The sequence below is a fragment of the Eupeodes corollae genome, chromosome 1 (assembly GCF_945859685.1).
Source record: "Eupeodes corollae chromosome 1, idEupCoro1.1, whole genome shotgun sequence".
Taxonomy (NCBI): Eukaryota; Metazoa; Arthropoda; class Insecta; order Diptera; family Syrphidae; genus Eupeodes; species Eupeodes corollae.
The window spans coordinates 177,601,269-177,614,916 of record NC_079147.1 but is presented as its reverse complement, the minus strand read 5'-3'; the positions used below and the strand labels follow the sequence as shown (position 1 = coordinate 177,614,916).

General features: G+C 32.4%; 1 protein-coding gene across 2 annotated transcripts in view; it reads left to right on the top strand.

The window, feature by feature from the left end:
• The first annotated feature begins 1,529 nt into the window (after positions 1-1,529).
• Positions 1,530-13,648, top strand: part of LOC129941159 (uncharacterized) — a 203,132-nt gene continuing 191,013 nt past the window's right edge. For both annotated transcript variants that reach the window (XM_056049726.1, XM_056049725.1), the window contains exon 1: positions 1,530-2,265. The gene's annotated coding sequence lies outside the window, so the exon portion shown is untranslated. The remainder of the gene's footprint in view (positions 2,266-13,648) is intronic.

Here is a 13,648-nt window from a genome sequence, read left to right as displayed (position 1 = left end):
CCAAGTATATTTAAAAAGGTTAAGACGGGATGAGTACGAGTACGGCAGTCCTTAAAAAAAAGCAAATTGTGTCTTCTGTCCAAGAATTTACTGAACGCACCGAGTGAACAGGCGCGTTATCATGTTGGTAAAAATTTTGGATTAGATATTTATTTAATTTGCTTCAGAAGATTCCTTTTCATAGATCTGCAATAATTTTTTGATGTAACGACCTCAATATCAACTGTTCCATAATAACTGACAGCTCTTCATATCACAACATATCCTTCACTGCTACGATGAAGCTTTAAAAATCATTTATTTTCTGAAATCTTGAAAACAAAAGGTTGTCCATCAATACCACCGGAAGTAAATGGTTTGTCCTCATTATATGTTTCAGCTTATTTGAGTTTTGAAAATCTCTAAAAGATTTCCGTTGTTCGTCAAGTATTGGTTTGAGCCTCTGTTTTATTAGTTAAAGACGGCTCGAATTTTAATAACTATTAAAACTGTGGAACTACTTGCGTTTACTACATTTGTTTCATTTTTGACCCAGAATCAGAAGAATCTGATGTGCCCCTTAAAATTGCTCATCTTCAAGCTGTTGTTTTTTCAGTGTTTTATACCTCATTTAAGGGTTCTTCTCCACGAATCCTTAGATAAAACAGAACTTACAGTAAGAAGGTATGGGTACCTACCTACTTTGCTTTAACTTAATTTAATTTAATTTACAAACATGAATAATTCATGTGGTTAGTAAAAATACATGTAATCATATCGAAACTTGTTGATGGGTTATAGTTTAATAAAAATTTAAAAATTGCAATCCTAATAAATAAACAACAGTACCGACATAATAGTTATCTATCCTCAGATTTTGTTTGTCCTCGCCCTTCCTATTAACATGAACAAAACAACCCTTCAATAATGTGACAGGAAGAAAATGTATTCAAATTGAAAAGAAAAACTCTCCAATTTTCGAAATCGACAAATATTTCCAATGAAAACAAAAATTCTCTTACTTACTCTCTATAAAGCTGACTCAAATTCCAATAAGCGTTTACCCATTTTCATAAAAACTCCACCCTTAATTTCACTCAATGGCGCTAGTATCCTTTTGAGTGACTTTTCAAAGTCAAACAAATTTAAGACATCGTATTCGTAATCGTAACGTAATGTCGTTGGAATGCAAATAAACATACTCAACATTTTTATCAGCAGCAGCACTCGCCCTTTTTTCTGAGCTGAGCGAAAAAAATACTCACAGGATGAAAATTCTTCAACTCTCATTTCAGTCTCAACAGCATCCTTGATGTTTTCCCTCTTTCAAACTCTCTCTCTCCACTCTCTCTTGCTGTTGGTGTATTGAATTTCATCAAATCCACGGAATTGGAATAAAATAATCTCAACAATTTCACCAAAATCTCTTTCATTTTATATCAAAGGAAAAAAAGCAAAAACGTTGAGGCAAAAAAGGACCCAAAACACCCGAGAGGACGACTGCGATGACGATGACGACCAAATTAGTTCCGTTGATAATGTCAAATAGATTGGGTGGAAATCCATTGCCGGTGGCGTAAATAGAGTTATAGTGTGATACGTTACGTCTTTGCGTATTAACTGCATGTTTCTGGGTTATCTTCTATAATTTTCTTGTTAATATCGTCATTTACAACTACCTGTCAATTTGTTTTGCAATAATTTTTGTGAAAAAAATTAAGAAAAGTTTTAAAGGAAAATTCCTGTTAAAAGTTCTTTTTTGTTGTTGATGGTTGAATACGACTACGACGACACGAAAACGTCGTCGACGACAAAACGAAATATAAAGTGTGTGCTTTAGGAGTGTGTTTCACGAGGATTTATTTTGTTCTCGTCCTTTATTTTTTGTTCCGGGGAATCGACATGAAGTGCAAAAGTTTGACCCAGTTACAGTGAAAAATAAACGAGCAAAATACAAAAAAAATACAAAAATATATATGAAAACGAGAGGCAACAGCACAGCGAAAAAAAGGATTAGAGACCTCTCGATAGAGTTTTAGTCTTGATTTTAGTTTTTGTGTTCTATTTTTGTTTCATTTTCCGCTTTTTGTTATTGCATTGCATATGTATGTATATACCTAAAACTACCTAATAGCTAGTTTATAGAGAGGAATATAGGAGTATTTGATATCCTCCTTTTTTCTGGGCTAAAAGAAAGCCGGTTAAAACTTAAAACTTGCACAGCATAAAGTGCAATGCACCATTATTGGGAATGAAGGAATTTGGATTAAAGAATCATTCCATCTGGTAAGGATATTTTTGTTATAAAAACATTTCCTATATTTGCATTTTATTCTGTTCAGATCCTCAATTTATATTTAAAGAATAGATAAACACCTTAAACCATGAATTTTACTCTGTACCCGAATTATAGCAAGGATCTCAGTGACATTTAATTGTATATATATTTTTGTACAAAAACACTCGGCATGTGTCCTTAATTGGGCGCCATATTAATAAAATACCCTCACCCAAAACAAAAAAAAAACAACAAGAGGAAAAAGACAAATAAAAGGATAACACAATGGAAATTGGGGAAAATATATACTGTTGTAAGATTTTCGCAACAATAATTATAGAATTATGACGTCTGTGCCATTATCCTTATGCTCTTATTGTATTATGTAGATATATGTTCAAACCTCTATTATATCCTCTTGTGCATTATGATTCAGTTGTGATAAAGGATGAGTAGATTTTTTTTTTGTTCTTGATACTTTGAGTTGGAGCAGGGTGGATTGGGTGAGGTGGGTGAGGGAGGAGAGGAAACTCACCTACTTTTTCTAGGATATTAGTTTTGTGATTTTATTCTACGACCGACCGCCCGACACGACTTGGTATCTCTATCTCTTTTATTGCTGCTGTGAATAAAATAATATACCTACCTACACATCCACTCATATACCTATTGATACAGACGAACATTTATATATATTTTTTCCCTTTTCGCTTCGTATCCTATATAGAATATATTTTTCTATATCTCGACAGACATTCTACGACTACAATTAGTTAAGGATTTATTATTCTATTGTGTGTTATTGTTGTGTGTCCTTGGCGCTATTGTTATTGTTATGGGATGTGATTTTAATAAGAATTAATTTTTGATGCGGAAGTACGAATGTATGTTTGAATGTAGAAGTACTAGTACCATCAGAACGAGTGTGTGTAAGTAAAACGCGTTTAGATGGAGGTAAATAAATAAGAACAAAAAAATTGATAAAAGTGGCAATATTATTTGCTTAAAAAGGATACAATTTTCTTTATCGACACATAAGAAATATAATGGTGATATATTTTAATTTTTACATAAAACTGTAGGATAGCAATAGTTCTTATACGAATGTACATATTTGGGCTGCTTAAAATTTATTGAAGCTTTTTATAAGAAAATAATATACTTTGTATCGGGCTGTAACTCGTTAAACTTTAAATTGTAGTCTAATGTCTGACGAACTTTTCACTCTATTATTAGGGTACTAAATTTATATTGCACCTGGCATTTTATTCGAAATTAAGTTAAATCTGAATTTGAAAAGAATTCTGAACTCACTTAGAACTGAGCTACAAACTTCAAGAGAAACTTAAGCTTTGTTTTGTTTTTCAGAATTTACTTATAGAATTCCCTTTTTATAGATTTTTTTTGAGAAGTTAGTTAAAAAACTATATTACAGTTTAAATACTTATGGTATATCAGTAAAATGTTTCAATATCTCGTCAAATTTTAAAGATGTCATCTATTGAAATTTGACAAGTAAAATCAAGGCTATTTCCAAAAAAGAACGCATTACAAATATTAAGATTCACTTAAAAAATGAAATAGTTTCTTCAAAATATTAAATATTGGAAAACCCTATATGACCCTTCTACAGCTGATTTCTGCTAGCTGAAAAATAATGTATTATTTAACATTTGATTCAAATGTGTGTTCATCTATAAAAGATCTAAATGTACTATAAATTTGACAACATTACGTAAGCCCTTTACGAGCCTTAAATACAAGAAGATACGAATTGTTATTATGTATTTCATTTAAACCGTCACTAAATACATATAATAACAATAGAAGTTCCATATACCAGATTCGAGAAGTAATATATGTGAATTTTTTATATAAAGTGAACAAAAAACATTATAGACGCATTTTAAGTAAGATTGTCTTTGATAAAACGATTACAAGTCCGTACCCTTTTATTCAAATAATTGCAGAAAAAAAGAATTTCTTCATGTATTCATTTGCCTTTCCTCTTAAAAGTGGTTGAAAGAATTATGACCTAACAGATTTACTCTTTTCTTAGTACCTATACAAATAACTAAATATCTGCTAAGCAGTCAAGTTTTCGACTGTAAAATATTACACCAATCCTTGATGTTATTGGACAAGTCAGAAAAGCATTAGATGATGACAGAGTAACGTCGGTTTGCTCGATTACACCAAACAATTTTTTATACTGTTATATGCAAAAAACTTTCACAATGTTTCTAACCGATGCAGAAAAACTAATTTTGTCGTTCATTTTCGGAAAAAATCAGTGATTAATTTTAGGGAGTCGAATTTCTAGGTCATAATATCACCTAGCACTGGTGTACCGCAAGGATCTATTTTAAGACCCCTTCTTTTAACTGTATATTGGAATGATTTGCTACTCTCAAGGAACAATTATTGTGCTATTGAAGAGTATGTTAGTATAATAAATGAAAACCTGGCAGCTTTTTTCGAATGTTCAAATATATCTGTTTTTGTTCTTAGTCCTTTAATTAATAAATTAAAAAGCCACAAATTCTTTGGAAAATAATTAGCAGTTCTTTTTATTATGATAATAATAGTATGGTTTAATTTTGTACGGACCGACCTCCGCAGCACACTTCCATCCGGTCGTACAAATTTTTGAAGAAACTGAGGCATAAGTAAGGTTATATGCAGGTAATGTGCCGAATTAACTCACTGACCTATTGCATTATTTCTGGCTTACCAGCGAACACCCTTTCTTTGAAAAAACGTCAAAGAAAGAAGCACAACGGTGTCAAATCACTTGATCTTGATGGCCGATTGAAATCTACACGATGCACGACGGGAATTTGTTGCGGAATAGAACTATTGTTTCATAAGCTCTGTGGAAAGTGGCACCATCTTGATGAAAGCACGTACAGTCCACAGCCATATCTTTTAATTCAGACCTAAAATGTTCGTTATCATTCACAGTAACTGCCTGGCATAAATCATTTTGATAAAATTACGGTCACTATTCCATAAATAAGCCCATATGCAGTAATTCTGTTTATTGATGAATCCACAAAGGTGAAAAAGTGCCTAATCGCTGAAGACGGTTTTTTTCAAACATTGATTATCCACTGTTACCATTTCTTGCCATTATTCTAACTATTGGCGACGCTTTAATTGGTTAAGAGGCTTTAGTTCTTAAGTCAATTGCACCTTAAAGGCGTGTATAATGTATAATGTGTACAAACGACTAGTGTTAGAGGTGCAATTGTTAGGCACTTCGACGATTTTTTTTTTAAATTTAACCGTCAATTTGTGTTATAAGCCTGAATAACTGTAATGCGTTGCTAGATTGCATATCTTTTCATAGTTCAAATTGAGTTTGCCTGAAATTGAGAAATGTCAAATGAAATGCAAAAAAACTTGACGTTTAAGTGTGGTTCACACTGATAAACACCGCTTAAAAATTAAACACCCTTTAGTTCCTGTTTTCACTAATGGTGATTAAATTTTATGCGACTCCTTGTAATGAGTTCTAGGCTGCTAGGCTTGTTAGTTTAAATTAATTTTTACAAATAAGGACTTGTACAAGATTATTAATACGCATGCACTTCTTGGCCTGCGTTTGAAGAAGTCGATTCCAAGAGAAATAATAAGCGAGTAAAACTGCCCCTTATGTTTACAACCATTAAATTTGCGAACCTTTACTTTTTCTCAAATACCGTGATCTTCTATACAAACTTTCATTATAATCAAAATTCTTAATAACTTTATTTAATTTTATAATTGAATTAAAATGTAAATACTTTATTTATTATAATTAAGATTACGGTTCTACTAATTTATGATGAGACGTAGAACTTCACAAAAAAAACTTAGATATAAATAGATGCATGGCTTGGAATTAAGTTCCTTTTATAAATTATATAAATTGCAGCTTTAAATGTAATTTCCTAAACTTAAACTGCTTTTCCTGCGTTTGTAAAGTCCTTACAAAAAAAAAAAAACAAAACACATTTTAAGACCTCCAAAGAGGTTTAAATTGTTGTAAGCAGCTTCATTTTGAGACAGACTTGTTCCAGGTTAAGGTCGTGTCTAGTTTGCTTTTATCATTCAAAAACTAAAAGTCAAGTTATGATTTTCATGCACCATTTTTTTCTTTTGCAATTGAAAGAAACATTTCTAGTAACGTTTAACCCTGAAACTCAAAATAATCATCAGCAAAAAACCATCCAAATTATTTGAATACACAAAGCATTTCTTTTATACATAATTTGAATTGTAGTAACAAGTTCAGTTATTCAAAAACTTATTAATTTACGTACGAGATTTAGAATATCGCGACTTACTAACAAAATTTTATAATATACAAGAATATCCAAAATTTCGAAATAACATATTTTTGGTTTTGAACTTTGTAACTTTCTATTGATCGGTCTGATTTGTCGAATTGTCCAAAATTTCGAAATAACATATTTTTGGTTTTGAACTTTGTAACTTTCTATTGATCGGTCTGATTTGTCGAATTGAAAATGTTGGTATAGATTCGTATGTTCTCATACGTTTAAAAAGAGTTTATTCTTTGACTCAAACATCTGAAGAATAAAAAACAAATATTGAAATAGCAGAGTTTACAAAAAATGCAAGTCTTGTGTTACAAAAACAAGAAAAACTTGAAAATTTAAATATTTCTGATTATAAAACATGATTTTTTTTTAAATATCTTGAAAACAAAAGAAGATTCTTGAGTTCGCATTGGTTACATCTATACACAATAGTTTGCTTAAATTTGATAAAATTAAAAACAAAACAATTGAAAATTTCTTGTAGAAGAAATAAAACTATACAAAAATACTGCTTTAATAAAAGTTGTGTATTTACTCAATAATTACATTTTTTTATTTCATAAACAAAATGACGTCGTTAATTATGTTACTGCAAAAATATTACAAAAACTATAAAAATAATTCTAAAAAGAAATAAAATTAGAACACTTAGAATAATCAGCTGGTAAAATGCAGGTTTTAGTTTCTTAAACGCACTTTTAGGAAGGTATCCGTTGTGGATCCCCTTCTTCAAAACCATTTTATATTTTTAAGAACAATACAAATTTTCTACAGAGTAAAAATTATTTTGAAAACAAATTCTAGACGTTGTAAAAGACGTAGCTCAATTCTTACCAATGGGTGCCAATAATTGCTACAATTTTAGGCTTTTGAGATAATTTATATTATAATCACCTTAATATTCTGTTCAAATTAATAAAAAAATCAAATGGGGTGGCGCAACAGTCCGTTGTGAACCAGGGCCTAGTGACTTACAACTCTTAACCATTCCTGTGTGCGAGTACTGTTGTCAGGAATGGAAGGGACCTACAATTTAAGGCCAATCCGAACGGCTAGTTTTGAGAAAGCAATTTTTCATGACAAGAATTACTCTTGAAGGATTTGTCAATTCCTCGCAAGAGGCAGTACCCGCGAAAATTAATTTTTTTAAATTAAGGTGGCACAGGCAGGGATTGAACCCTAGACCCCTTGCATGACAGTCCGACGCACTAACCATCATGCCACGGGTACTACTTCAAATTAATATCTACATCCAAAAACCAACCGGTAAGAGTTTCAAAAAAGGATAGCTCCAACATTTAATCTTTCAAGTACTTAGCTAGTTCCTTAACAGGTCAAGAAATTATGCATCTCAAGCTTTCTTACTTGTCACTGAACCAAAAGCATCCAGTACGATATGTTTCAGCTTAGTTTTCCCCATGGGAAAGCATTTTTAACTATATACATTAAGTTGTTGTAATTAGTTCGATTTGCTGAATCTCAACATTTCAAGGTCAATACAATTTAAATGTAAGGTTTTTAGAGAAACCCTGTGTATGCGACTGTGCCTGTTTACGTACTTTTTTGTCAGCCATATCTCAAGGAACATTTCATTATTTTTATCATAGACATTGAACAAAATTGAACAATTTTGTTAATCCCAAATATCTGCCTACAGAATTTGTAAAAATGACATTCGACTCGAATATTTCGAGAACAAGGAAAGATATTGAATGTGATACAAACTTTTTGTTGTCAAATTTTATTTATTTTTTTCTAAAAATTTAATTGACATTTTTTTACAAAAAACGAAAACCTTACACAACAACTTATAAACTGATAAAAATCTTGAGAAAAAAAGAAATAATAGAGAAAAATGTCGAGAGACGGACACAAATTTCAAGTTTTCAGTGTTGGCCAAATCTTTTACTTCGACTTAAAAACGTAAGATTTTCATAAAAATAGGGGTTTGACGCAACAAAATTACATGTTTCAAAAAGTAACATATTTTTAAAATTCTCAATGTGCCATCAATAAGTAAATTTAATAAATTCTTTGGTGTAAATTATATTTCCATAGAACTTGTTTAGTTCTAACCAATAAAAGTTCTAATGCCCTGAGAAAAATATCCAACGTATATCCTTATCACCCTTTTAACAGATGTTGCATAATGTTTCAATACAGCTGATGTAGACTAATAGATGTGCATGCTAAAATATTCTTGAATTATTTAATATTTCCAAGTAGCACCAAGAAAGAACAAACAAACAAACAATTATCATAAAATTTCTTCTTTAATAAAAGTGAATTATTATAATCTACATGCGTACGGTGTGTGTATCATAGCAAGCAAACCTAATGAATCTAAATTCCCATATTACATCAGCCCAAGAAGCACAATAAACTTCTAAGCAATAAATACATATTTAACATCAAAGAAACCCTCAGCTCAGTTTTATATGAACCTTTCTTCAATTTTGTAGGTACATAAGTAAGAACGTAGCCTACCAATAGCGATTAGCAAAATGACTATGAACAAAAAAAGAACAAAAAAAACAATAATCAATCGATGTCGGCAGAGGACTTTTTCCTTAATAACCTTCCGCGTTAATGTCTTAATATTTCTCACTTAATACAACAATATCACTTTATATCCCAAAGACCTACACTCACACTTTACAGAAACTCCCAAAAACAAAAATAGTCCTGTGCCCAAAAACTTCCAACAATCGTTAATTATACTTTTTTCCCCCCTCATTTTTTTTGCTGCCCGGTCACAAAATATTCCCATAAAATATAGGATGAAGACCAAAAAAAAAAGGATGAATGAAAGAAAAACTTCCATTGTGAATTTGTGTGTTCTCGTATACTGTTATTCTGGTGTGCCAGCAGCACCAAATAACCATAAACAACTACACAAAAACACATGGGACATAATGTTGCATCCTTTCCACACACTTTTGCTCATTTTTAACAAGGATGGATATGAACAAACTAACCAGCACCAGCACCAGGACCAGGAACAGGAACAGCAACGAACAACAACAAAAAAAGATACAAAATTTCATCACAACTCTAAACCACCCTCACCACCCTCGCCCCCTCCACACTTGAGTTTTGTGTTATTGTTCCTAAATTGTATCCCCAGTTTAAAATGAATGCCCTGCTTCCGTTTGTGGGAGTTTTGTGCTGCCCTGCCCTTCCCTCCTTTGGCTAGTGCTAGAATGTGTTGAAGAAATATAATCTCTGGCAAGAACAGGATGTATTTTTTTGTTGTTATAAATAAAAAGATAGGACTTTCGGGGGCAGTTCTACACTTGCTCTGTCTCAACCCTCCGCATCATCACCATCATCCGCCGCCGCCGTAGAAATACTTTCCGTCACAAAACACGTCAAAAGAAAACTTCTTCGTGAAATAGTTGGAGCAGCTAATAGTCCTCGTTCTGTGTTTATTTTCAGGACACTGTTCGTTATCCTCTGATGATGTCACCACCACCTACCGAGTAGAGCCAAGCTGGTACTGGTGCTATACCTACTCCGTGCTCCTACAATTGCCATTGAGGCTATTTTCTTTTTATTAAATGAAAAGTGGAGAAAAGGAAAATCATCTCTTTCGGCAATGATGTCTCAATATTTGTTTTCTTATTCTTTTCATCATCGTCATCATCATCCTATGTCCTCCTTTTTCTATAATGGACAATTTCATATTTCGTCTATTCCCAGCATGTCCTGTGGCCTGTGTTCTGTATCCTAGCTGCTGATGGTGTGAGAAGCACTGACGAGGATAGGAGTTTTTTTTTGGTGTGCCACTGTAATTGTTTGACAGGCGGTTCAGTTGTTGCAGGAAACTTTCTTTAAAGGACAAACATACAAAAAAATCGTTAAACACCCTCAAATGTTTTGATTCCTTTCGTCCTTTTTTTTATTTTATTTTATTTTATTATTTTTTTTTTTTTGTTGATTTTTTGTTGTGCGGTGCGCTGAGTGGTTGTTTATCCGTTTTTGGTCCTTGCCTGTTTGTTATTATGTAACCCATGAAGAAGGACTGATAGAGACTTATTTTTTTTAGCATTTTATCCAACTCCTGATGATGCCCTTACACCTGCCCCTCTTACCCCCTATATATATAAAAAAAAGATGCGGGAAAAGTTAAATGTGTATTTTTTTTTCTATTCGTTCATTCATTTTGTTTGATCCTTTCGGTGAGGTTTTTGTTTGCCACCCCAATAACCTTTCCACCCGAACTCGAATCCGAACCCGGGCAAAACAAGAGTCCTTTCCAGAGATTTTGAAGGTTCCTTTAGTGATGTTGGTGTTCATTGTCCGAAGAGAGGTAGGTTCCTGTAATACACAAGTAGATATATGGAAAAATGAGAGTCTTCGAGAGTTTAACTTCGTTCTTCATTCATTCAGTAGGTAGGCTTTAGGTATAGGGAAAGCAAATAAAAATATTAGGAAACGTTCGCCTCTACTTGAAGTTTTCAAGTTTTGTTCTTCGTTTTTGTTAACACACAGACTCAAATCCCTCCATGTTCCCCCACTCAAGGATGCTTTAAGAGTTGTTTTAAAAAGGATATTTTTAGTTTTGACTTTTCTGCCTTTTATACAAAAAAAAAAGATATACAAAACTTTTTAAAATTTAGCTTGGGTAGGGAACAAGTACCTCAGGTACTGTACGAATACCTATGTACGCATGAGGAACTTGTTAGACTATTTTTATTTATATTTAAATTTTCCTTTAGATTGAAGTTTGGGTCTTCGTTTTTGATTTTTCTTGTTTTTCTTAAAAAATATAAACAAGTGAGCGAACGGGGAGATAGATACCAAAAGAGAAAAAAAAAGCAAGACACCGAAAAAAAAGATTCAAATAAGATCAAGATAATTTGGCACAAATTAAATGAAATTGTCTTCTGTTTCTTAAGGTGATGATGTCACACAAGGTTGTGTTATAGACCAGAGGTGTAGAGTTTCAAAAATAATATACCTACATTTATTTATTTGTATATTTTCAAAATACAAACATCTATTTTGATTAAACTTGATTTATAGTTAACTTTAAATAGTATCAATCTGTCAATTCCTTCGTAGTACTTCATAAGCTTTACTGGATTTTCATTTTTAACGCTCAAGTATCTTCCTGCTATATAATTGAAGGCTTTTAAGGATAGGTAAAACAATTACTTTCAGTTTTGTAGCCAGGCAACATTTGACATCTAAGTGCATATTTTTTATATCAACTTTTTTAAGATTTGAGTCAGTATTTTTCATAATTTTATTTTGCAATCTGCAATTGATTTTAGATTTTTTTTCTTAATACTTGTGGCATACCGGATTCAATATGGATTGCATATGTAGGTGTTAAGTTATCCAGTTTAAATATGCGCTTGAAAAAAAAGCGCTGAATTATTTTAAACTCTTCTAAGTTAACTGGTTTAATGGTTGCATCAAACAGTCTAAATTTAGCAGTTGCATCCACATACTTGTTTTAGAAGAAATGACTCCACATAAGATTTATTGCCGTTATGGCTGCAGTGCATTCTCCCTTTACATGTGTGCGAAAATCAAGGTTACGACTTATCAAGAAACCTAAGTATTTTAACTGATTCACTATTTCTAATGGTTTACGTTCCAAAAACCATTTCTCTTGGGAAGTTGTTCTTCGATGAGTATTTTCAAAACGCATGATTTTCGACTTTGCAACATTTATACTTAACTCCCATAAATCACAGAAACTCTTGAGCTTGTTTATTTGTAACTGCAAAGTTATGGGATTATCAGCCAATATCACAATGTCATCCGCGTATAGGAGCATTTGCATTAATGTTTCACCAACCCTAATACTACTTGATACATCTTTGGATACGTCATCAATAATTAGTGCGAATATTATGAATAACAACCTTGTGCAACACCAGCACTTGTATTGAAGTTAGACATTCTACTTCCAATTCTTACAGCAGCAGAGGTATCGGTTATAAGAAGCTTATATAAGCTGAGAAATTTTTTTGTTAAGCCTAGGGTAGAATCTTTTTAAATTAAAGCACTCCTGTTAACCGTATCAAAGGTCGCTTTAAAATCGACAAACAAAACGTACAGTTTTTTTTTGTTCTCTAACAACATCTTGACTATAGTAGTGACCACAAATATATGGTCAACTGTTGATAGGCCCGACCGATGACCGGCTTCGAAAATACTAAGTAGTTGATTTTCTTCAAACCATTTCGTCAACCTATGATATAGAAGATGGGTGAATATTTTCCCAAGCCACGGTAAAATCGATATGCCCCTGTAGTTGTCTGGGTGCTCTGGGGGTCACTTTTTTTAAATATTGCAAAAACCATGCTCTTAAAAATGATTTCGGAATAGATTCTTCCGAAGCCAGGCAAGAACAGGCAAGAAGCCTGTTAAGGAATAAATTAATATGAACCAACAAATTTTTTGATGCGTTTTTGTAAAATTCAACTGAAATATCGTCGATTCCCGCAGACTTATCATTTTTCATTGATTTCAAATTATCTTGCACCACGTTTATTGAAATTGGCCCATCAATTTCCGGGATTTTCACTAAAAGTTAGAGCATATTCAAACGTTTGGTGAAACGATAACGGGTTCAGAAGAACTTTGAAGTGATCATCAAGTTTTTCAACTGCCAACATCGAAGATGCCACACTTTTACAACCACCTAACAACTTCACCTTTGACCAATATGTTTTTGAGTCCTTACATGATGAGAAACGGGTGAAATAATTATTCCGCTTTTAAACTAAAAGCTGTTTATATTGTTTGTTCGCCTCCAAGTAAAGTGTTTTGAAAAACACTTAATTGTTTTTTCTTAAAACGGTTAAAAGTCAAACCATTCAGCCAAGACTATGCCACCACCTTGTGGTTTTTTTCTCATACTATTGACACAATATCCAAAATATTTTCACTAGACTAGTCACTACTTAAATTTTCTTGTTTATGCAGGTAGTATAACTGAGCATCAAGTCTTCGTCTGTACAATTCCGTGCGATTTTCAACCCGCTATATGCTCCTAATTTCGTTATTTGTCCCCACAGTCACTCCTGGCAATATGAGAGAAGTT